We start from the raw sequence: 21944 nt of genomic DNA, 5'->3' as shown, positions 1-21944 counted from the left end.
CATCTGATGAGAAGAACTGACTTATTGGAAAAGACCCTGATGCTGGGAAAGATTGAAGGCGGGAGGAGAAGGGGACAACAGAGGATGAGATGGTTGAATGGCATCACTGACTTGATGGACATGAGTTTGGGTAAGCTCCGGTAGTTGGTGATGGACAGGGAATCCTGGTGTGCTGCAGTCCATGGGGTCGTAAAGAGTCAAACATGACTGAACAACTGAACTGAATTGAGCCTTTTATCTGAAGAAGATATTATTTTCTCCGTGTGACTAGATGGTCAGTGGGGAAGCTGGCTTCTCTGGTGGCCCTGTATTAATTGCTCTGGCTCCCATAACAAAGTACCATAGACTGGGTGGCTTAAAGAACAGAACTTTCTTTTCCCACAGTTCTGGAGCCCAGAAGTCCGAGATCAAGGTTTGGGCAGAGCTGGTTTCTTCTGAAACCTGTTTCCTTGGCTCAGACGTGCCATAGTCTCCCTGTGTCTTCATGTGATTTTCCATCTGTGCACATGTGTATTCCAATCTCCTTTCTTATAAGGACACCTGTCATTTTGGATTAACCCCACCCACTCTAGTGACCTCGTTTTACCTCAATCAAGTTTTTTTTTAATCTAAATCAATTTTTAAAAATTTTTATTTATTTATTTTTGGCTGAACTAGGTCTTCATTGCTGCTCGGGCTTTTCTCTAGCTGTGGTGAGCAGGGCTACTCTCCAGTTGTATATGTGGGCTTCTCATCGAGGTGGCTTCCCAAGCACAGCTCTAGGGCACTCGGGCTTCAGCAGTCGCTGCACATGGGCTCATAAGTTGTGGTTCCTGGACTCTCAAGCATAGGCTCAGTAGTCGTGGTGCACCTGCTTAGTTGCCCCACAGTCTTTGGATCTTCCCGGACCAGGGGTCAAACCCGGGTCTACTGCCTTGGCAGGTGAATTCTTTACCACTGAGCCACAAGGGAGGCCCCTCAATCACCTCTTTAAAGACTCTGTCCCCAAATACAGTCACATTCTGAGGTACAAGGGCTTAGGGCTTTGACATGTGAATTTTAGAAGACACAATTCAGCCCATAACAGTCTCCATGTTCCTTTCCATCAGGAACTCACATATGTTTCTGTATTTCTTTCTCTAAATTGAAGTATAGTTGACTTATAACGCTGTGTTAGTTTCAGGTATACAGCAAAGTGATTCAACAATGGATACCTATATCCATTGTTTATTAGATTCTTTTACCATGTGGATTATTGCAGAATATTGAGTAGAGTCCCCTGTGCTATACAGTAGGTCCTTATTGATTATGTGTGTTATATATGGTTGTGTGTATCTGTTAATCTCAAACTCCTAATTTATCCCCTTGTCTCCTTTTCTCCTCTTTGGTAACTATAAGTTTTCCTATGTATATGAGTCTATTTCTATTTTATAATTAAATTCATTTATATATGTATTTTTAGATTTCACATATAAGTGATATCATGTGATATTTGTCTTTGTCTGACTTACTTCACTTAGTATGATAATCTCTAGGTCCATTCATGTTGCCGCAAATGGCAGTATTTTGTTCTTTTTAATGGCTGAGTAATATTCCATTGTATATATTTGTGTGTGTGTGTGTGTGTGTGTGTGTGTATTCAATCTTCTTTATATATTCACCTGTCCATGGACATTTAGATTACCTCCATGTTCTGGGTATTGTAAACAGTGCTGCTATGAACATTGGGCCTGAAACTTTTCCAATTTGAGTTTTTGTCTTTTCTGGATATATGTCCAGGAGTTGAACTGCTGGATCATATGGCAACTATGTTTATATTTTTAAGGAATTTTCATACTATTCTCCACCTCCATTTCTATATCTCTAGCTACTGTATCACTTAATATATAAATGGTAATATTCTTTTCACATTTCTGCATCTTCTTTTTACGCTTAATATATATGTCTTAGAGATCTTTCTGTGTCATATCCATAGGACCATAGTTCTACCTCATTCTATATGCAGCCATATGGTACTGCATGAGAAGCAAATCCATCACTTCTTTCCTGCTTTTTTTAGTATACTATGCTATTGACAGTGGTGATATTTAATGTAGCACCTTCTGTTTACTTTCTAAAAATTGACTTAATAATGTTATGGGGATAGGCATCTTTCTGGAACCCCAGAACACCATCAAACTCCACACCCACCATTACCAATGGGTCAGATGGGTACACATGCCCTGCTTATGGAAACATGTACTCCAGGAGATGCTGCTGATACCTACTTCTGGGATTTTAAAAACTTGCATTATTAAGTCAAATGTCCAGATGTGCTCTACTGCCTTAAGCCTCCTCTCTCAGTTTTCATTCAGTTCAGTTCAGTCACTCAGTCTTGTCTGACTCTTTGCGACCCCATGAATCGAAGCACGCCAGGCCTCCCTGTCCATCACCAACTCCAGAGTTTACTCAAACCAATGTCCATCGAGTCGGTGATGCCATCCAGCCATCTCATTCTCTGTCGTCCCCTTCTCCTCCTGCCCCCAATCCCTCCCAGCATCAGAGTCTTTTCCAATGAGTCAACTCTTCGCATGAGGTGGCCAAAGTATTGGAGTTTCAGCTTTAGCAGAGTTTTTAAAAATACCCCTTACCACAACTATTCCATTACCTTAGAGAAATTTCCCTCCCCGGCTTTAGTGACCAGAACCTGAGCCCCTCATTCAGTTGTTAGCTGTTTATGTTGCTGCTTGAAACCACATCCAGTCAGGCTCATACTTGGTAAAACCAGGCTTAGGAGGCAGGCAGACAGAGTCAGTGCTGCTCTGTCGGTGTCCAGCTAAATGCTTCTTGACATCGTGTTATCATTGTGTCAAGTGTATCACTCCATACCCGCTAGGACTAGAGGATATAGTCTAGATTCAGAAGACCTGGGTTCTAACTCTAGCTCTGCTTCTAACTTGCTTCATCATTTGTCAAATGACCTGCCTTGGTTCCATTCCCCAAAGCAGATCTCATGTGATGTTTTAGGGCACAAATAGCTAATTGAGGAGGTGATTCCTTGAAGTGATTGAGAAAGAGAGGATGTGACACAGAGGAGAGAAGAAGCCAGGTCTGTGTGCCTATATGAGCCAGTGACCACTGTGGGCACAATTCAGCAGGGACTCCTAAGGGACTGTGTAGAAAAGAACGAAATCATGCTAATGGGGGGATATGGAGTTGCCATTGGGATGTTAGCTGCCTATTAGTTCCAATCTTCCATGAGCTCTTCCAAGCAGCCCCTGAACCAGAGAATGTCCTCAGGTAAAGAGATGCAGGATGCCTTTGGCTGGAGAGAAGCCATAAAGGTAAATTCCAGGGTGGACCAAGGGGAAATGGACTCTGACAGACTCTTCTATGTTTAAAAACAGCATATACATTAACTAAGAACTTAGCCTTTGGCTCTTAATGGAGAGTACTTCTTGATTGGTAAATAAATAAGGACTTTTCAAGCACTTACTTAGGGCCTAAAGAGTGCTTAGCACTTGGAGGCACAACACAAATTTCCATAGAGAGCTTAGAATATGCAGCAGGCACTGAGTATTTGCTCTTTAACACACATGATCCGTGGACCCTAAGATAATGTAGCAAGGTAGGCATTATTATCCTGAAGCTCAGAGAGATTGATCCTCTTGTCCTACAGCTGATAGAGAAATAGAGGTCCACCCATTGACATGTCATTAACATGACAAATACCCTCTCATCAGACTAAGGTTGTGTCTGATCTCTGGTTTCTACTGCCTCTCAACTAACAAGTGAGCTTTATTAAAATTGTTGAACAAAAGATCAGTAAACAAAAAATGATTGCATTTTCATATGCCAGCAACAAATAATAGGAAATAAAAAATTGAAAAAAATATTTTATAACAGCATAAAAATATAAAATACTTAGAGATAAATCTGACAATTGATGTGAAAGTTCTGTAGACTGAAGACTGTATATTTTTCCAGGAGACATTAAAGAAGATCTAAAGAAATGAAGAGAAATATGGGTCAGGAGGCTCAACAATTTTAAGATGTTAACTCTCCCCAAATTGATTAATAGATTCGGTGGAATCCCAATCAAAATTCCAGTGGGCTTTTTTTTAAAAAAATAGAAATTGACAAACTGATTCTAAAATTCATATGGAAGTGCAAAGGACCTAGAATAGCCAGAATAACTTTAAAAAGAAGAAAGTTGAAGTAGGGCTGATTTCAAGACTTATTACAGGGCTTATCATCCATGACTGTGCTCAGAAGGAAACTGTTCAACTGCCCTTCCATGGTCTGGGTGAAAGAACTTGGTGGATGCACAGAGGTTGGAGAGTGGGTGGGACTGGGCAGGAATACAGTCTCATCTGTGCATTCCCATGGGATTCAAATGAGATCATGTCTGCAAGAACAGTTTCGTGAATGGTGGTCTAGTCCTTAAGTCGTGTCCAACTCTTGTGACCCCACGAACTGAAGCCTGCCAGGCTCCTCTGTCCATGGGATTCTCCAGGCAAGAATACTGGAGTGGGTTGCCATTTCCTTCTCCAGGGGATCTTCCTGACCCAGGAATCAAACCCAAGTCTCCTGCATTGCAGGCAGATTGCTTACAGACAAGCTACTAGCTTTCGTGAATAAAAATACTCAAATGAATGGAAGGAATTCATTTTTCTCATTTCCAGTGGATCCATTCAAGAAAATACTTGTGTTTCAGTTTTTTTCCCACAAGTTTCCATGTACTCTTTGTCCTCCTGCTGTGTTTCAAAAGTAAGTCAATTGCCCAGTCCACCTGTCCACACCGTCAGGATCATTTCAGGTTATACTGAAGTCTCCAGTTTTAAAACCAAGTCTTCAGATTTTATTTTCAGCAGGCAGTTGCCAATGGCCCACTGTAGCTAGAAAGAGCTCCTGAAACAGAAGGTCAACTCTCACTCTGGACAATAATTGTCTCAATAGCAGAATATATAGGTAGGCATGAACTCTCTGGATAAAGATATTCAAGACAATTTTTTTCCTCTGTTGGCTTATTTAAAAAAAAAAAAAATTCACACCATATTATGGTGCATTTTTCTCTTTACTAGTTTTTTTAAGATTTATGAATTTCACCCAGCAGTGTGTGTGTGTGTGTGTGTTTGTGTGTGTTGAGTTTTTGATACCTATCTCTTTGTGTTCATAGGGTAGAAATGTTCAGACAACGTATTAACAGGAGAGAAAATATTTCAAGAAAGGTCTTGGATACATTTAATAATATCAATAATATTCTATGGTAAAGCATAACTGCAGGGTCAAGATGTATGTACATATTTGCTTACTAAATTGATCACAATTTCTGGTAGAAAAGGTGAAAAGCAATTTACCTGCTAAGGATTTTGAACATGCCCTGGGTTTGATATTTGTTTTCATATTTTTAAAAGGGAAATAATTTCATGTATCTAAGATTTGTTTAGAAAACTGCCAACTAAACTATATTCACAGCCTTTTCCTACAGAAGCTGGCCTTCTCTTGATACACACTTGCCTTAGCTGATGCTAACACAGTGGGAAGGACTTCATTTGGGAATTTCCTTTCTTTAAAAGACTAGTTTCAAACTGAAAAATTTTTAAATGCTGGTTGACAGATTCCTACCTACACCACCACCTCTAGAGGCAGGGGGGCGCTCTTTTGTTTCTTGTTCTGCGGTGTTTTTGATCCTGAATGCTGAGAACTAATTACCCTCCTTTGTGCCACTAGGCCAACTTTTTATGAGCCTTTTTTTTCTTTCATTGTATGGAATCAAATCATATGAACTCATTGGTTTATTTTTTTGAAAAAAAAAATCCATCTAATAGAAGGAGGAAAACTAGAAAATAAAACCAGTTTCTAAAAACTTTAGCGTGAAACACATGGATTATTTTTAAAAAGAAAACCTCAAATTAAGGATTTAATTGAAAAAAATCCTTTATTTTCTTTTTTTCACAACTATAATCATGCAAAAGGCAAGAGAGAGCCCCCTTTGAGTTGGGGAGAAAGTTATTCTTTGAAATGACTTCAGGGATATGATTTCATCTGTATTTCAAACGCATTAATTTCAGACCGTCCACAGTAGGTAATGAAGATGCACAGATTCAGGTCAAATTCACCCTCCGGAAAAACTGCAAATTAAGATGCTGTTGATTGATAACGCCATCGGCTGTCTTAATCGCCGTGATCAAAATCCAAATAGTCAGGAAAGGGGCCCGGGAGGGTTGCGTTTGGGCTCTAAACAAACCCTCGACCAAACTCGGAAGCCCAGCCGGTGCTTTTCCAAACCTTTTTCCAGGCAAGAGACCCCACCAGCCTGCGTGGGGCTCGCAGTGTTTCTCGAGTGGTTCAACACCCTCCCCCGTCCCCCAAACGCAGACACATCCCGACCCCGCGAAAGGATCCCTAGGCTGGCAAAACACGCGGTGGCGTGTTGGGTCCCAATAACTTGCAGGATGATTAATGAGCGGCTTGATCATTTAATATCGCGTGTGATTAAATTATAAGGCGTGGGGGAGGGGAGTCTAGGCCGACGCCGCCGAGTGAGCGGGTCGCCGCCGAGTGAGCGGGTCTCCGCTGAGCGCAAAGCCGCGCTCATCCTCGGCGCTGCGCCTGGCGAGGCTCGGCGAGAGGCTGGTCCGCGCCTTCCCAAGGTCAGTGGGTCTCGGGAGGGGAGCGCGGCGGGGCGGGGTTCGGGGGAGGGTGGCTCGGAGAGGGGAGGGGAGCGTGCGCCCCGGGCTGCCCAGGTCTGAGCCGGAGAGCTGGACAAGCGGCCGGCTCTTCCCCGGGCAAAGGCGCGGAGGGGCCGGAAAATGGCCCCAGGCAAGCGGAGATGTTTCTTACCTCCCGGCCTCCTCGGCCCCAGGGGCCTGGGGAGTCCCTGGGACTCCGCGACCACTGGGGAAAATGGGGGGTGGGGACTGACCCCGCGGGGTCTCTTCCTGCCCCCCCGCCCCCGCCCCCGGCTCCTGGGTTTGGGGAGGGTTTCCGTGCCGGCGGGGCAGTGGCGGACGACGGGTTGAGCCATCCAAGCCTCCTCTTCCCCCTGCCGATGCCCCTAGCGCCGTCCCGCGCGGTCGGGGCGGGGTGCGCACCCCTAGGTCCAGGCGCGCCAGGGGAACAGACGGGCTTTCACGCTGCGCAGGAGCCCTCAGCTGCAGGAGACCCCCTCCAGGCTGACGAAAAAACGCAGGGCGCATCTCGGGGTTCCTGGCTTCATGTACTAGAGAGGAGGCAAGGAAATGCGATCTAAGCCCCTTCGAGGTTACTGGGGGCGGTGGGGGGGAGGGGCCTTGCTGTCACTCCCTTCATCTTAAAGGCCGGTGACCAGGCTCGGGCGTGAACATCCCTTCCTGCAGGGGAAATGGGAGCGCAGATTTGGAGGCGACAGGCCCGCGTTGACCTGCGCGGGGAAGGGGCCCGTTGTCCTCGCGCTGTCGCCGGCGCCCAGGCAGGGTCCTGCCCCGAGCCAGGCAGGCGCTGCTAGTGCTGCAGGCGGGCTGAGCGCCCGGAGGCTGCGCGGGGACCGCGGTCTCGGAGGGGGACCCGAGAGGCCACTGACAGGCATTGGAAGCGTGGCCTATCACTTCACGATCGCGTCGTGGGGGCTTCACGCTTAGCCGGGAGAGGCCCTCGAGAGGCGGGATGTGTGTCCCCAGGAGCCCCTCGGAAACTCCGCCCCGGGCGGTACAGACGCTGAGCAGGAGAGCGAGGAGGAAGCGCCACGATCCGGCTCCGAAGGGCCCGGGCGTCCAGGTCGTGCCCGGGGCCTGGCCGGAGGACCGGTGCTGGCTGTATTTTCAGCCTGACGACGAATCCTGGAGGGGACGCCGCGGGCTGAACCCAGGCTCCCGCTTTCCTTCTGCCGGAGAGCCCCGAGATTGCGCCAGTAGTGACCGCCTGGTGTCCGGTGGCCTGGGCTCCAGGTGCGGTGGCAGAACCGCCTCCCATAAAGAGGGGGAGCTTCCTTGGCGTGGCTGCTCCGACTTGCGGAATTTCCATCCGGCCTCAGCTTCTCGGATACTCAGAGGCAGCGCCAAGAAAGGGAAGGAGTGATGAACAACCAAATGGACTTGTAAACAGAGATCACAGGACGGGATGGGTGAAAGGAAATACATATTTGGTCTCAAAACACCCCCAAAGAATATTAAAACACAAAAACAGAAGAACAAAACTTCCGGGGTAGCTCAGCTAGTAAAGAATCCACCTGCAAGGCAGGAGACCCCGGCTCCATTCCTGGATCGGGAAATTCCCCTGGAGAAGGGGTAGGCTACCCACTCCAGCGTTCTTGGGTTTCCCTGATGGCTCAGACAGTAAAGAATCCGCCTGCAATACGGGAGACCTGGGTTCGATCCCTGGGTTGGAAAGATCCCCGGGGAGGAGGGCGTGGCAACCTGCTCCAGGATTCTTGCTTGGAGAATCCCATGGACAGAGGAGCCTGGCGGGCTACAGTCCTTGGGGTTGCAGAGTCTGGCAGGACTGTAGGACTAAGCACAGCACAGCACAGAGCAGAAACAGTCCACAAATTGGTTCTGGTAGGCTCAGCTTGAAACGCCTCTATTAGCACAGGGTACCTACAATTCCTGGTTATCTGGGACACACCAAAAAAAAAAAAAAATTCTTTAAGAAAAAAATTTCAAAGGGTGGGGTGGGGTGGGGTGGAGGAATAGACCAGAAGCATTATCTCCTCCTTGGTCACGGGCATGGCACTGGAGGTGCCTTTCTCTGGGGTGGGACTGGTCCAGACTTGCACCCTCTCTCTTCAGACCCCCAGGCTCTACAGAGGAGGCTGCTGCCTTCGTAGGGCTGGTTTAATGAGTAAAAAAAGGCTCCTGCCTCTGAAAACGGGAGTCATTCCACAGAGAGGTGACCTCGGGTACCAGGAGCGTGAGCACTGGCACTGTACCCCAGGCACCCACCTGCTCCAAGCTCAGAAGTGGAGGTTGTGGGCTGCTCCTTGTCTCTTTTCATAAAATCACTCCTTAAATCTATTCCTCGTCCGTGCTTCTCTCAGACACATGCTGAACTCCTGCATCCGGCTGCCACCAAACACAGCGGCTGGACCCACAGAGAACGGTTTAAAAGCTAGGGGCCAACTTTTTCCCCCAAAAAGAGGCCACATGCCGAGTGAATAACGGGCACTTCCCGGACACCCACATCTTCCCCAGGTATTAAATTCGAGTTAAAGAAACCAGACTCAGAAGATCCTAGATGCAAGTGTGTCCTTGGAAAGAAGGACTCTGAATCCCCAATATTAATATTAACCTGGGGCGTGGGGTGGTTGGTGGTGGTGGTGAGGAGAGCCAAGCTAGGTTCTCCTTCGCAGATTATAGTCAATCTGTTGTCTGACTAAAGGCCGCCAGGACACTGTGAGGGCGAGGGCAATCTCCAATTTCAAACGACTCCCCAAGGTTCGAGAGGAGGAAGTTACTTTTATTCTTTCATCCACAAGACCACTCGTGTCTAGTGATGTCGGCCACCTGCAAAATGACGTCTAAGTTGGTGGCGCACCGGGTGGCCGTTGTCGGTCCAGCGTGCCAGGACGGGAGTCCAGCGGCCTCTTCGCGGCCTCTCCGGGCCGAGTTTGCGCATTCATTTCACCCCTGGCTCTCCACCGTTTAGGCCAAGATCGGGTATAATGGGACACACTATCAGCAGACAATTACCCTTTCAGAGGATTCGCTTCTCCACACAGACACTGTTATTTGAGAAATAGGATCGTTTGATTTCATATTGCACTAAATAACACCCAGCCGGTTCAAATTGCCAGCTTCTTAAAAGCCGCCCATTGGAATAAATTGCGGCGGCCTCTTTTGCTTTTCAGGGCAGTATGTTGGGCGCCGGGCAGAACCCGTAGAAAGAACTATAGAGCCAGCCCAGAGCCATCGCTATTGGTGGCAACAGCTCTGCCACCTCGCAGGCAAAGGCATTCAATAGCCAACGGTCTCCGGCCTCCGCTCCCTCCGCCCGCCAACTTAGAGATGGTTCAACCTCTTAGCTTTGGAATTAAAATACGCAGCCCTAGAGGCGCGCAGAAAGCGCTTCGGGCCACGCGGCACTTTAGTGTCGAGCGGAGAAAGGTGGCAAAGGCGCACCGCCCAGATCTCTGTCCGCCCGGCCCGACGTGCTTGGAGAACGCCGGGGGTCTGGGGCTCCGCGGCTGATGTGCGCCCTTAGCTTCGCGAGTCTAGGGGTCCTGGCTGGAGTGTCGCTGCCGCCGCGCCCTGGCCTCTAGGGCGCCCTCCAGGCCTGCGGGCCGCGGCGCCTCTCTCTGTCCTCAGTTAGGAGCCTTGATTTTCGGGGTCCGACTGGGGACAGAAAGAAGAAGGGGCCTCACTTGGCTTCAGCGCGGCGTGGAGAGGGAGAGAGCGAGGACGAAGGGAAATGGGAGAAGGGGGCGAGATCCAGTTGGCTGCCCACGCACCGCCGCCGGAGACGTTTCATTAAGAATTGAGCTTTCTGAAGTTGGCCACGAGCTGCGGTTTAATTGACACTGTTCAACTGGGTGGCAATTGTTCAGCTTGTTGGGGGCGATCTGCCCCCACCCTTTTATATACAACAAGATTTGACTCCTCGTTGCTCGGTTCATTTGTGCCAAGGGACAGGGTGAATTTAATACGGCCGGGGCCTTGGAGAATCTATTGAAGTCTTTATACCTTTGTGTTAATGTACTTCACCGAAGGCCGAATTAGATTTCCCCGCACCCAGGTAAATTGGAGGCCGCATCATAGGATTACCCAGAGACAGCGGTACACTGAGATCTGGGCCGTGAGCTGGAAGGACCCTTTCAAGGTGTCCTGAGATGGAGACGGAGTTAGTCTGGGCTTTTTGGGACTGGTGACCGGGGTGGGGTGTCGGACTCTTTCCCTTCCCTGGCGCAGGGAGGAGCCAGGAGCAGTGGGTTGTGGGCGTGCGTCTAGAGGGAAGGCTATGGGAGCCCAGAGAGTGGAAAGTAAGTGGAAACGCTGTAATTGGTGCAGACTTTAGCTCCGGAACCGACTGGGAGGTTGAGGGGAAAGTGTGGGCGCCCGAGTGTGCCGGCACCGGGCACTGGTCCTCGTCCTGCGAACCCTGAGTCTCCCTGCTCCTTAGCGCGTGACCCAGCCACCCATCTCCCCAGAAAATAAAAGCGCCTCCCCAAAGGCCCGAGTGTACCCAGCCCAGATCCCGGGCCGCGATTGGGTCGTGCGCCTCCCGACCAGCACTCGGGGCCTGGGAGGAGGCCGCGCAGAAGCTGCTTCCCACGCCGCCAGCTCTGGCCCTGCATGTGCGGATCCAAGGCAAGCACGGGGCTGCCCACCCGAGCCCAGGAAGGGCCCCCGGATCTGCTGCATTCAGGTCCCTCCCCCGAGCCCTCGCGTCCTCACTGCGGGCGGCACTCTGCCCCAGTTCCCCACCTCCTCCCTGAAGGAATGCAGCCAAGGAACCCTTTTCTCGGGGGGAAAAAAAAAAAAATTGCTCAAACGAGACAGCTTTTCGAGTAAACAGGAACAAGGTGATGAAATTCATAACAGCCGGGAAACAGGTCTTGGCTGGCTCCCATCTTCGCTGTCCGCGGGAATGGAACCTCAGAGCCTCGCGGGGAACGGTCGCAGAACGGTCTGCGCCACTCGGACCCGGGGCCGGAGCCCTAGAGTTGGCGGAGGCTGCTGCCCGGCGGGCTGTGTCCCTGAGGCCCCCGCAGGGTACTCCCGGGACCAGGGGACCCCGGGACCGCGTGGGTGGGCCTTTCCCTCCGCGCGCACCTCTTTCTGACCCGAGCAAGGCAGCGCGGTTGACATCCAGCCCCGGGTGGGGATTACTGGAGTCCACCCTGTGCCGGCTTGGGGGCCCGGGGTAAGGTTGATGAGACCCCCGTCGTCGCGTGGCTCGCTTCGGCTCCGGCCTCGGGCGCTGGCCGCGGCTTGCGGGTCATCCCCTCGCTAGCCCTACCCGCCCCGGCCCGGTTCACGGCCGCAGTGCGGGGCCCCGCGCTCCCCTCCCTCGCGTGCTATCCCTCCACGTCGCCGAGTTTACCAGCGCGTTTTGTTCCCTTTCGGATTCCGGGCCGAGGGGCTGTCACCGTGCTCTCCTCCGACGGACGCTAATCAAGTAATTTCCCCATCCCAGCCCCATCAAATTGCTCTTTAGCTGTTGAACCGCGGAGTTTTGCTCGTCTTTTCACATGCTAATCACGCCCATTCAGCGGCTCTCGGTGGGGCTGTTTGTCGCGGGATAAATCTCCTTGTTTGCCGGCTGCATGATTAATTGATATTGTTGTCTGGCTTTTGTGGGGGCCGCGAGGAGCTGAAAGGCGGCGCGTCGTGACTGCGCCGGGGGGCCGCTGGAGACATCGTCGGGCCGCCGAGGTCCTGGCGAGGTCGAGCCGGGGCCGATGACATTATGCGCCCGATTTGCTTTTCCTTATTAGAAAGATGATGAAAGACTCAGAGACCCCAGGTTTACAACCCACCACTGGGGCGGAGAAGCCGCACAGAGCTGAAGCCGCAAGCGCAAACAAAGCCTGGGCGTTTGCTTAGTTCAGAGAGAAAAGTAAGCTCACTTCTCCACGCAGGAGACAATTAAATGCGTTTCGGCCCACCCGGGATTTCAGTAGGAGTTGGACGGGCGCGCTTCGCGTGGTGGTTTGGTTTTTCAAGCAAAGAATAAAATCTGATTTTGTTTGCTTTTGGTTAGTTGGTTGGTTTTGCTTGTCTGTTTATTTTTTGGTTGGGGGTTAGACACAGGTTAAAACCTTTACAAGATAAGTAAAAGGAAGCCGGAGCTCAGATGGAGACCTTGCAGCCCCCGGTCCACCGACGTAAAGGCGCTTCCATGTCTGACCCGGGTTTGCCAAGTGCGTGGGGGTCACGCGGAATCGCGCACCAGCGCTGAAACCGCAGAATCGCTAAGGTCCGCGTCCGGCTGCAGGCGCGTGTTTCATCTGCCAGCACCAGTCTCTACCCATGGCCGTGTTTCCCGCCATTCGCAGGTGTGCAGCCAAACCCACAAATTCCTGCGCCCTTCGCATCCCTCCCGTCCCTCTCCTCCGAGTCCTGAGATTTTATTCTCTACGGACAACCCTGAAAACTTGGAGATTCAATTAAATAATTCCAGTTACGCGGTGCTCCTACCGCCTGCTTATTGCAAATATTTCCTTTTTTCGAGTTCTTAAAAAAAAGCAAAGAGAAGAAAAGAAACTGTCGCCTTCGCTTTCACTGCGCTCAGGGTAATTGATAGGCGCCATCGGAGGTCAGAATTTGCATAAGAATTAAGAGCAGTAAATTAATTTAATATTCCATGCACATCTCCAATTATTCCTGGAGACCTTTGTCTCCGCGGCTGCCAGAGAGGGGATTCAGCTGGTCTTCAGCCAAACAACATCTGTGCGGTTAATAATTTGATAAACAGCTCATACAAATAGTTTCTGAATTATCTGGCAGTCCAGTGACTATTGTTTGGAAACGTTTTGGCAGAGTCTCCCTGCGTTCTCCGAGGGCTTCAGGCGTCTGCCCAGACAAATGTCTTATCTTTCAAACATCAGCAGAGGACAATGTGTAAAATAAGTCATTATCATTAAGTAATAACCCTGCCCCTTAAAAAAAAATAAAAAATAAAAACGCCTGGGTTGTCAGGGTGCCCATAGGTCGTGTATTAAAGACCCTCAGATGGATAGACGTCCTGGGAAGGTGGATAGAGTGAAGGGAGGATGTGAGTGTTGGACTGGGGGGAGAGGAGGCTGTTGTGGTGGAGACTGTTTTCCTTTAATATTGGGATTGAAACTGAGCAATTGGATTTGTACATGGAAATATTTACAAGGCAGGGGAGAGTCATAGTGGGGAACCAGGAAGGTGGGTGGGAAGGGGACAAGTTTTCACCATATTGCTTCTTGTACCTTTCAATGGTCTCCTTATCTATGCATATTATTTATTCCAAAAATAAAATACATAAGCCACAAATTGAGTTATCACAGCAGGAGTGAGTTGATTCTACTGGACAAAGTCCTTACCTGACTTCTTTCCATTTCTCCTCCTGACCACACTGTCTTCTTCCTACCTTCATCCACATCCAATCCCACCCCACCCACCAACCAGTCTTCCACAAAGCACAAGCATGTCAGCCAAAACACTGAGTTGGCCCATAATTAAAAAACAAACAACAACAAAAAGAACACTTGCAGAATGATGCCATCTTATTGAAACAGACCTGAACTGACACATTGTCTCCGCTTCCCCTGTCTCTACACTAAAGATTTCACGGCTGTGATTATGTCCCTTTATCTTTCTGCCACCCATCACAGAGCCCTGTTCCTGATATAGGGTCTGGAAAGGAACCCTTTGATCTTGAATGGGACCCAGACAACTCTAATTTTTGCAAGCTGTGCATTGCAGCTCAATTTACTCCATGTCTGTCTATATCCCGGAATTGTTCTGCGCTGACTTCACTGTAACAGGGTGTTCGGCCAGGGTCCTTATCTCTGTCTATACATTCCTACACGTTTGATGTGTACACCGCACCCATTCAGTATTCTACTTTCTATTTCCTGCATTGCTGACCATATAAGTACTTGAAGCCACTGAAAACTACCCTAAAGTTCTGAGTTGGTGTCAAAGCAGTAATATGATAGAGCTTTGTCCTTGTACTCTAATGACCCTGGGGTAGCACTGAGCTTTAAACACAGGCAAGCCCTCCAGATTATAGGTCTAAATATACAACTTTACAATGAATACAGTGCTTGCCTGGGCTCAATGAAGGAATTACTTTCCAAGAAAACAAGTCATTGTGTCACAAGAATACAATAGCATTACTACCAAGTACCTTCATTTCTTCTTTTACCGTTTTCTTCTTGCATTTCATTAATTTTTTCCCCCTTAGAACTATAGACACCGCCAGGCCTTGCAGGCTTTTTATAAGCATACAAATCGGCTCTGTTATTTATGACTAGGGGGTCTCTGTCTGCATCTTTTTTATTAATTTCTGACTTTGATTCAGACTTCTCTAGTCAGCGGGGTGATTTGAAAACATTTCTTTTCTTAAATGGAACATTATCAATTCTTTGGGGAACCATTCTAATTTTAAACACCAACATATTCAGTTTCTTAATCTGTAGCTCTGATGTTACTCATTTTTATGCATCCAACCTATCCCCTTTGGCAGTAGTTCGTTTATGCCTGATATTTATCTTTTTTACATTTGTTTGACTATTTTTCAAAGCAGTATATAGGCAGAAACTGGCTATTAAAGAGGAAGGCAGGGAACTCTGATTATGTTTTAAACTCTCTAAGTAAAGCCACAGAACACTGACATTTTGAGAATTTTTTTTTTTTTTAACTAATGAGCCCTCTCCAGAAAAGCCGTCTGTATACCATTAAAGTTGATGAGTTTGGAAGGATTATCCTGATAAATGCTTGGCTTCTTGGTGATTAGACACATACTTTCAACACAAATGAGACTGGGGTTTGCATTTGGAGGGGCTTTTGCTGAGCATCATGGGAAATTTAGGGGGAAAAAAATCCAGAGTACCACCTGACTTTGTAGAGTTCAATGCAAAGGTAACTGCACCCATGTATTCTTGTACTGAAAATATTGGATGTACAGTAACAGGTGACAGTCAATAACTTAAACAACATGCACCCTGGTTATTTCCAACCTAACTGTTTTATATATATATATGTTCTTAAGAGAAGTTAAAGAATGACTAAGGGGCAGATTACTGATTTAAAAACTCAGTGCTATCTCTATCAAGGATAAAAAGATTACTTTTTAAATTTGAGGGATAAGAACAGTGTGGAGCCATCAAACAAATTCTTTCAAGTCATTTGCTTCCACTGCCCTTAAAAAAAGAGACAATTTTTACATATATGATCCAAATCTAGTGAAAAACTGAATTTCAAAATATACAGGTTAGCATGTAAAAAATGTGAACAGCATTCACTTAGTCCCGTCTGCTCTCATTTTTCTTGTTTTAATATTTCAATGACCAGTGCTAGGTGTTGATGCTGGGTGGGCTGCAATGAGCTGATACTATGCTCAAGAGGAAAGAGTTTCACCACTTAGCTTGTGTGTGGATAATGGCAAACCAAGAACAAGTCTGAGTTCTTCAGTGATGACTGTAAAATGTCCCTGATCATCACAGATGTCAGCCAGCCCCACGGTTCTTTCTTTTTTCTCCCTAGCCTGGACTTGTGATACAACTGACAGTTTGAAAAACCTCACCTAACTCCAGGGGTGCTCTTCACATCACTGCCATTTCAGACTTATATGGATTTTAAAGACACTGTTATGCTGAATGGCAGGCAGTCAATTTCCTTGAGGAAGAGGGAGGACCATTGTTATTACTTTTAGAAATTTGGGGCGGGTAAATTGGGAGATTGGGATTGACATATACACACTACTATATATAAAATAGATAATGAAGAGCAATCTACTGTATAGCACAGGGGACTCGACTCAGTGCTCTGTAATGATCTCTATGGGAAATAATCTAAAGAAGAGTAGATATTTGCATATGCATAACTGATTCACTTTGCTGCACACCTGAAACTAACACAACATTTAAATCAACTATACTCCAATAAAAATTAATTTTAAAAAACTTGTACTAAGGGCCAGCATGGACTAACAGTGAGGCTGGTTGTCTCTGCTTAGAAGAGAGGGTCACAGGCAATAGAGACTGTGGGCCCTATGCCATTTGACTTGTCTTGAAAGTTCAATCTAATGTGGACTGAACTTGAGAGGGGTTCCAAAAGCTTATTCTGCTTTACTGACTCTGTGACACGGGGAGGTGGACCCTGCAGCATGTCAGACTCTTAAGCATAACATTTGAGACCAGCCACAGTAAGGGCTGGAATCAGTGTGGGGGCAGAAGGGAAAAAAAAAATGGAGGGCAGAGGCTTGTAGTTCTAGTTGTCCACTAACTAGCTGCAGGCACTTGGGCAATCACCCAATACCCTCATGTCAGAGATTCCTGTGTGCCACAAACCGCAAATTTATTCTTTTCTTGCTGGGCATATGGCTGCTCATCTGGACTACATTTCCCAGCCTCCCTTGCAGCTGCACTTGGCCCATGTGACTAAGTTCTCACCAATGGAAGGCAAGCGGAAGTGATGGGCATAGTCATCATCTCATACTTGCACCTTCCTGTTCTGTCCGGCTGGCTGGGAATGATGCTAATGGAAGCTACATATCGAGAGTGACCAAGCTCCGCCAATGGCCTGGGTTTATAAGATGACTTTGTAGAGCAGAGTGAGCTCTCTCACCCTGGACCATTACTTGGAAAGAAATAAATTTCTATTTTGTTTGAAAAACTGCATATTTTGGTTCACTTTGTTATAGCACTCACTCAGAGGAATCTGCATCCTGGTTTTATTTTTCCTAACTGTAAAATGAGAATATCTTCATTTGGGTTTCTCCAAAGGCAAGCAGTTTACTGGGAGATGATCTCAGGAAATACTAGTAGGAAGCAGGGTTGAATGACAGGGAAGGAAAGACAACCCTTAGAGTATATTATAAACCAAGCTACCACTGTGGGCAACTGAGATTTAATTCTACCAAGGGAACTCTGGGACCCAGTGTAGAATACCTGCCTTAGAGTGAGTCCACCTGAGCTGAGATGTATGTATGTATCAACTCCCATCAGTCATTCATCACACAGGGTCTCTTTTCCCCAGCATTTCTGGCCTGTTGCACAGGCAGGTGGGGTTCAGGGGCCAAACAACAAAAAGACACACAAGTAATGAAATGCCTGTACTGGTGGCTGAATGTTGAGCTGGAGCACAATGAAGCATAAGGGCAGGGGTCTGCTGATGGGGCATCGACAGCATCTGTTACAGAGGGCATTGATGAAGGGCCTAGAAGATCCTCCTCCCACATTAAAGTTACCCAGGCCCAGTTTCTGGATCTGCGTTCTCCTAATTGCTAATCTGAAATGGCTGCTTTAGCCAGATTGGTTTACTCAATTTAGGGTGCCCCCCAAACACTGTGCATTCATTCTCATTATATTTGTGCTGTCTTCATATATGGAAAACAGCTCAGCACTGTGTCCTTCCCTTTTACCAAACTTTATCTGTTAGTTATTTATTAAAATAATTTTCTTGGCCGCACTGCACGGGCATGCAGAATCTTCATTCTCTGATCAGGGATCAAACCCATGCCTCCTGCATTGAAAGCAAGGAGTCTTAACCACTGAACCACCAATAGTAAATACAGAATGGATACAGAAGTCCCTGTATACATTATTTATTGCTGCTTAACCAACCACCCCAAACTTAGGGGCTTAACACAACAGCAATTTTTTTTTTTTCACAACTTTGTGAGTCAAGAATTCAGGCAGGGCTTGCTGGGCACGTCTCCATGAAATGCCAGCTGGGCTTATTCCCGTGGAATGACCCAGGTGTCCTCTATCTTCCAGGACTCTCTTCATATGGTCCCAAATTGTTCAATAGCTCTGCCTGGACTTGCCCACAGCAGGCAGCTGGGCTCCCAGGGGAGGAGATGCAAGCTGCTCCTTGAAAGACCTGTGCACTGCAGGTCTACAGATGTTACTCCCGTCTCATTCTGTTGGTTAAAGCAGTTCACATGGTATGTCCAGATTCAAGAAGGTGGGAGATAGGCTTCTCCTCTAGGGAGTGGGAGGAACTGACCTGGCCGCAACTGGATATGGTCTACCCTGCCCTGCTCCCTCTTCTACTTACTCAGATCCCCAAGTCAGACTCCTGTCCTGCCTCACGGAGGAAGCCTTTCCCATCACGCTAGTCCATCCGGGTCTCCCAGCCCTCTCTGAACAACTAAAGGCACCTCTTGTTAGACACACTTTTTATTTTGTCCTTAATTGTTTACTGTCTTGTGAGACTTTGTCACTATTTATCGTGGGCTCTTTGAGGACAGAGAAATCAGGTTAGAGTTCCAGTATAAAGTCCCAACTTTATAGTGTTGGAAGCACACAATGGGCTTTCAAATGTGCATTTGTACAAAGACAAAGGGAGGACGGAGAAGTAGGGGCTGGATGAAGGCAGTGATGTGTACTTGATCATTAGCGCTCATTTCTAGTCGATTAATCTAGAGTCTTCAGCTGCTTATTCTGAAAACCTAATCATTCTGAATTCCTCCCAGCTTACAGGAGGTTTTGGTGACACAGACTGCAGGCAGAAATCACCAGGTCTGTAACTGGATGGGATCATGTGGAAGGTGCCTAGAAGACTTCCCTCCCTGGGAGGCAATATTTCCTGTGTCAAGATTCCCACCCCTCCACACCCCGCTCATTTTTAAAAAAATTATCCTTATTGGGCTGTACCGGGTCTTAGTTGGCGCACGCAGGATCTTTGATCTTCACTGAGGCATGAGGGATCTTCCAGTTGTGGCTCGTGGGATCTAGTTACCTGACCAGGGATGGAACCCAGGCCTCCTGCATTGGGAATGTGGAGTCTGAGCCACTGGACCACCAGGGAAGCCCCAAGCATTGCTGTTGTCATTTAGTTATTAAGTTGTGTCCAACTCTTTGTTAACTCACAGATTGTAACCCGCCAGGTTCCTCTGTTTGTGGGATTTCCCAGGCAAGATATTGGAGTGTGTTGCCATTTCTTTCTCCAGGGGATCTTCTCGATCCAGGAATCGAGCCTGCATCTCCTGCTTTGCAGGCGGATTCTTTACCACTGAGCCACCAGGGAAGCATTGTCCTCTTGTAAAAATACAAGTATGACCTGTTGAAGATGGATGGGAAATAGTGGGAAGTGGGATGAAAATTTGAATCTCTGATGTCTTAGTGAAAAATATCTGATAAAATCAGTGTTTATTTTTCTGTTGCAGAAGAAGCTGGGGCAGCAGCATGAATGTGTTGGAAGATTGGAGGCCACTGATGCTGAAAAAAGGAGAAAAGAGGGAGGGAGCCTCCTGCAGACAAGTCACCTTGCTCATATCAGCCAGGCCAGGTGTGCGGGAGACATTCTGAATAATTCATCTTTCTGGGCATTCAAAAGTGGCTAGTGGTCTCATGGACAACTGAGAAAAATGGGAATATGAGTGGGAGGAAGATCCCAGAACCTGTGAACCTGGCTATGTGGACAACCCCTCCATTTCTGGGATCCAGTCTTCTACGATGTGACTGGACCCTTAGTCACTAGGTTTCCAAAGGCAGGGGAAGCCTGTGGGGAAACTGACTCAGGGTGTCTGCAGTAAGTGAAATAAATGTTGTGTGTTAGTTGGGCCTTTAGTAGAACCACTAATGGAAGATCAGCAGACCACCGGGATGGGTGGGCACCAGGGCTAAAAATTGATGAGACTCTCATGTTTGCTCCTATATGCACCCCAAGTCACTTTTTAATTAAATGCTCTGAATTGCCTTTTTGGATCAAAACTTTCTCTGTTCTGTCAATTAAAGAAGGCTTGCTGCAGCCCACCTCATGGCTAAGGATATCAGATGTGTCTGCACATTATCATGCCTAGTAGTTTTTTGTGTGTTGATGTTGGAGGACATGCAGAAAATGTACTTTCATGGGCCTGGTGACTTTGTCGTGGACACTGGCTCTGGGACAGGCAGAGCAGTACAGCATGGACTTGGGTCACACCTAAGTTTCAGTTCTGCCTCTGTCATTAGCCTGGTGACCTTGGGACATTTGGAAACTTGAAATGTGGGAAAAGGTTTCCTCATCTGGGAAAATGGGAATAGCCACACCCAAGTCACAGGGTTGTTGTGAGTAATAAGTAAGTGTATGTTAAGTTTCTAGAACTTTCCCTGGCTCAAAGCTATAGTTAATAAATGACTTTTAAAGCAAGGTTTTTTTTGTGTTATTTACCATCTCATCATTCACCATGCCACATGTGCTGGCAGCCTGTGTCTGCATTTTCTGTTAACGATCAGAAAATGGTTAATGTGTAGGCATGTGTGATTCCTAAAGATGGGGGAGAAATTCAAAGGATCTAGGATTTCTGGTCATCCTGTTAATTGAAGGGAATATTTTGATGCCCATTTGGGGGATTCACAGAGAGGATGAGGGGTTAAAGCCATAACAGAAAGGAATTAGTTTTATGGTGGAAATAAGAAATGAGCTGGTTATGAAAATTAGTAGAAGCCCCTGGATGGAGCTGTTCCACCTGTCTAGAACATTTAACTCCCAGTCGCGCATTGACTGGTCACTCACACTGCTTCACTGTTACAACCTCTTCTAAGTGAGCAAAGAAACCCTTTCCTGGTGGATAACCCTGGTTATTAAGAGCCATCCTTTTCTGACATTCTCTGAATCCCAGCCACATTGAGATTTGCTCTTCAGATGGGAATGTGAAAGTGAAGTTGCTCAGCGGTGTCTGACTCTTTGCGACCCCATGGACTATAGCCTACGAGGCTCCTCTGTCCATGGGATTTTTCTGGCAACAGTACTGGAGTGGGTTGCCATTTCCTTCTCCAGGGGAACTTCCTGACCCAGGGATTGAACCTGGGTCTCCTGCCTTCCAGGCAGATGCTTTACCGTCTGAGCCACTAGGGAAGCCCCTTCAGATGGGAACCTTGGTAAACAGTCCTGTTTGTTCTGTCTTTATACTTTGACCAAATTCTTCCACATACAATCATGTTTCCAAAAATAAATCCAGAATAATCTTTCCCATCATCTTCTCTTCCATAGGCTATTTGTTGGTTGATGTCACTAGAGTTTGCAGTGTCCTTAAACACTTGGTGGAGCAAACATCTCTCCACTGACTCTTTAACTGAACTAAAGCACTCTGAACAAGGGGCTTTGTTCAGCCTTTTCAGTTAGTCATTTGTCAGGAAGCCTGGACCCAGCAGTTTCAGAAAGAATAAAGAGAACTTGGTAGCTTTACCAAACTCCTGTCCACAGATTTGAAAGGGGAGGGGGGGACATGTCTGTAGAAAATAAATTAAAAAAAAACAAATACCCTGGACTTCCCTGGTGGTCCAGTGATGAAGAATCCACTTTGCAATGCAGGGGACATGGGTTCCATCCCTGGTGAGGCAACTAAGATCCCACATGCTGCAGAGCAACTAAATTTGGACCTGG

At 47.4% G+C, this 21944-nt stretch overlaps 2 long non-coding RNA genes across 2 annotated transcripts; one reads left to right on the top strand and one right to left on the bottom strand.

Moving 5' to 3' along the window:
• Window positions 1-5880: 5880 nt before the first annotated feature.
• LOC139186491 (uncharacterized) lies at window positions 5881-12249 on the bottom strand. Its single transcript, XR_011570058.1, has 2 exons — window positions 11977-12249; window positions 5881-7183 (listed from the first exon to the last, which is right to left on the bottom strand). It is a non-coding gene; the product is annotated as an uncharacterized lncRNA (long non-coding RNA).
• On the top strand, window positions 6361-20290 carry LOC139186390 (uncharacterized). The gene is made up of 2 exons (XR_011569933.1): window positions 6361-6614; window positions 19744-20290. It is a non-coding gene; the product is annotated as an uncharacterized lncRNA (long non-coding RNA).
• Window positions 20291-21944: the final 1654 nt, after the last annotated feature.

Source organism: Bos indicus, chromosome 13 (assembly GCF_029378745.1).
Source record: "Bos indicus isolate NIAB-ARS_2022 breed Sahiwal x Tharparkar chromosome 13, NIAB-ARS_B.indTharparkar_mat_pri_1.0, whole genome shotgun sequence".
Lineage (NCBI taxonomy): Eukaryota > Metazoa > Chordata > Mammalia > Artiodactyla > Bovidae > Bos > Bos indicus.
This window is presented reverse-complemented; position numbering and strand designations above follow the sequence as displayed.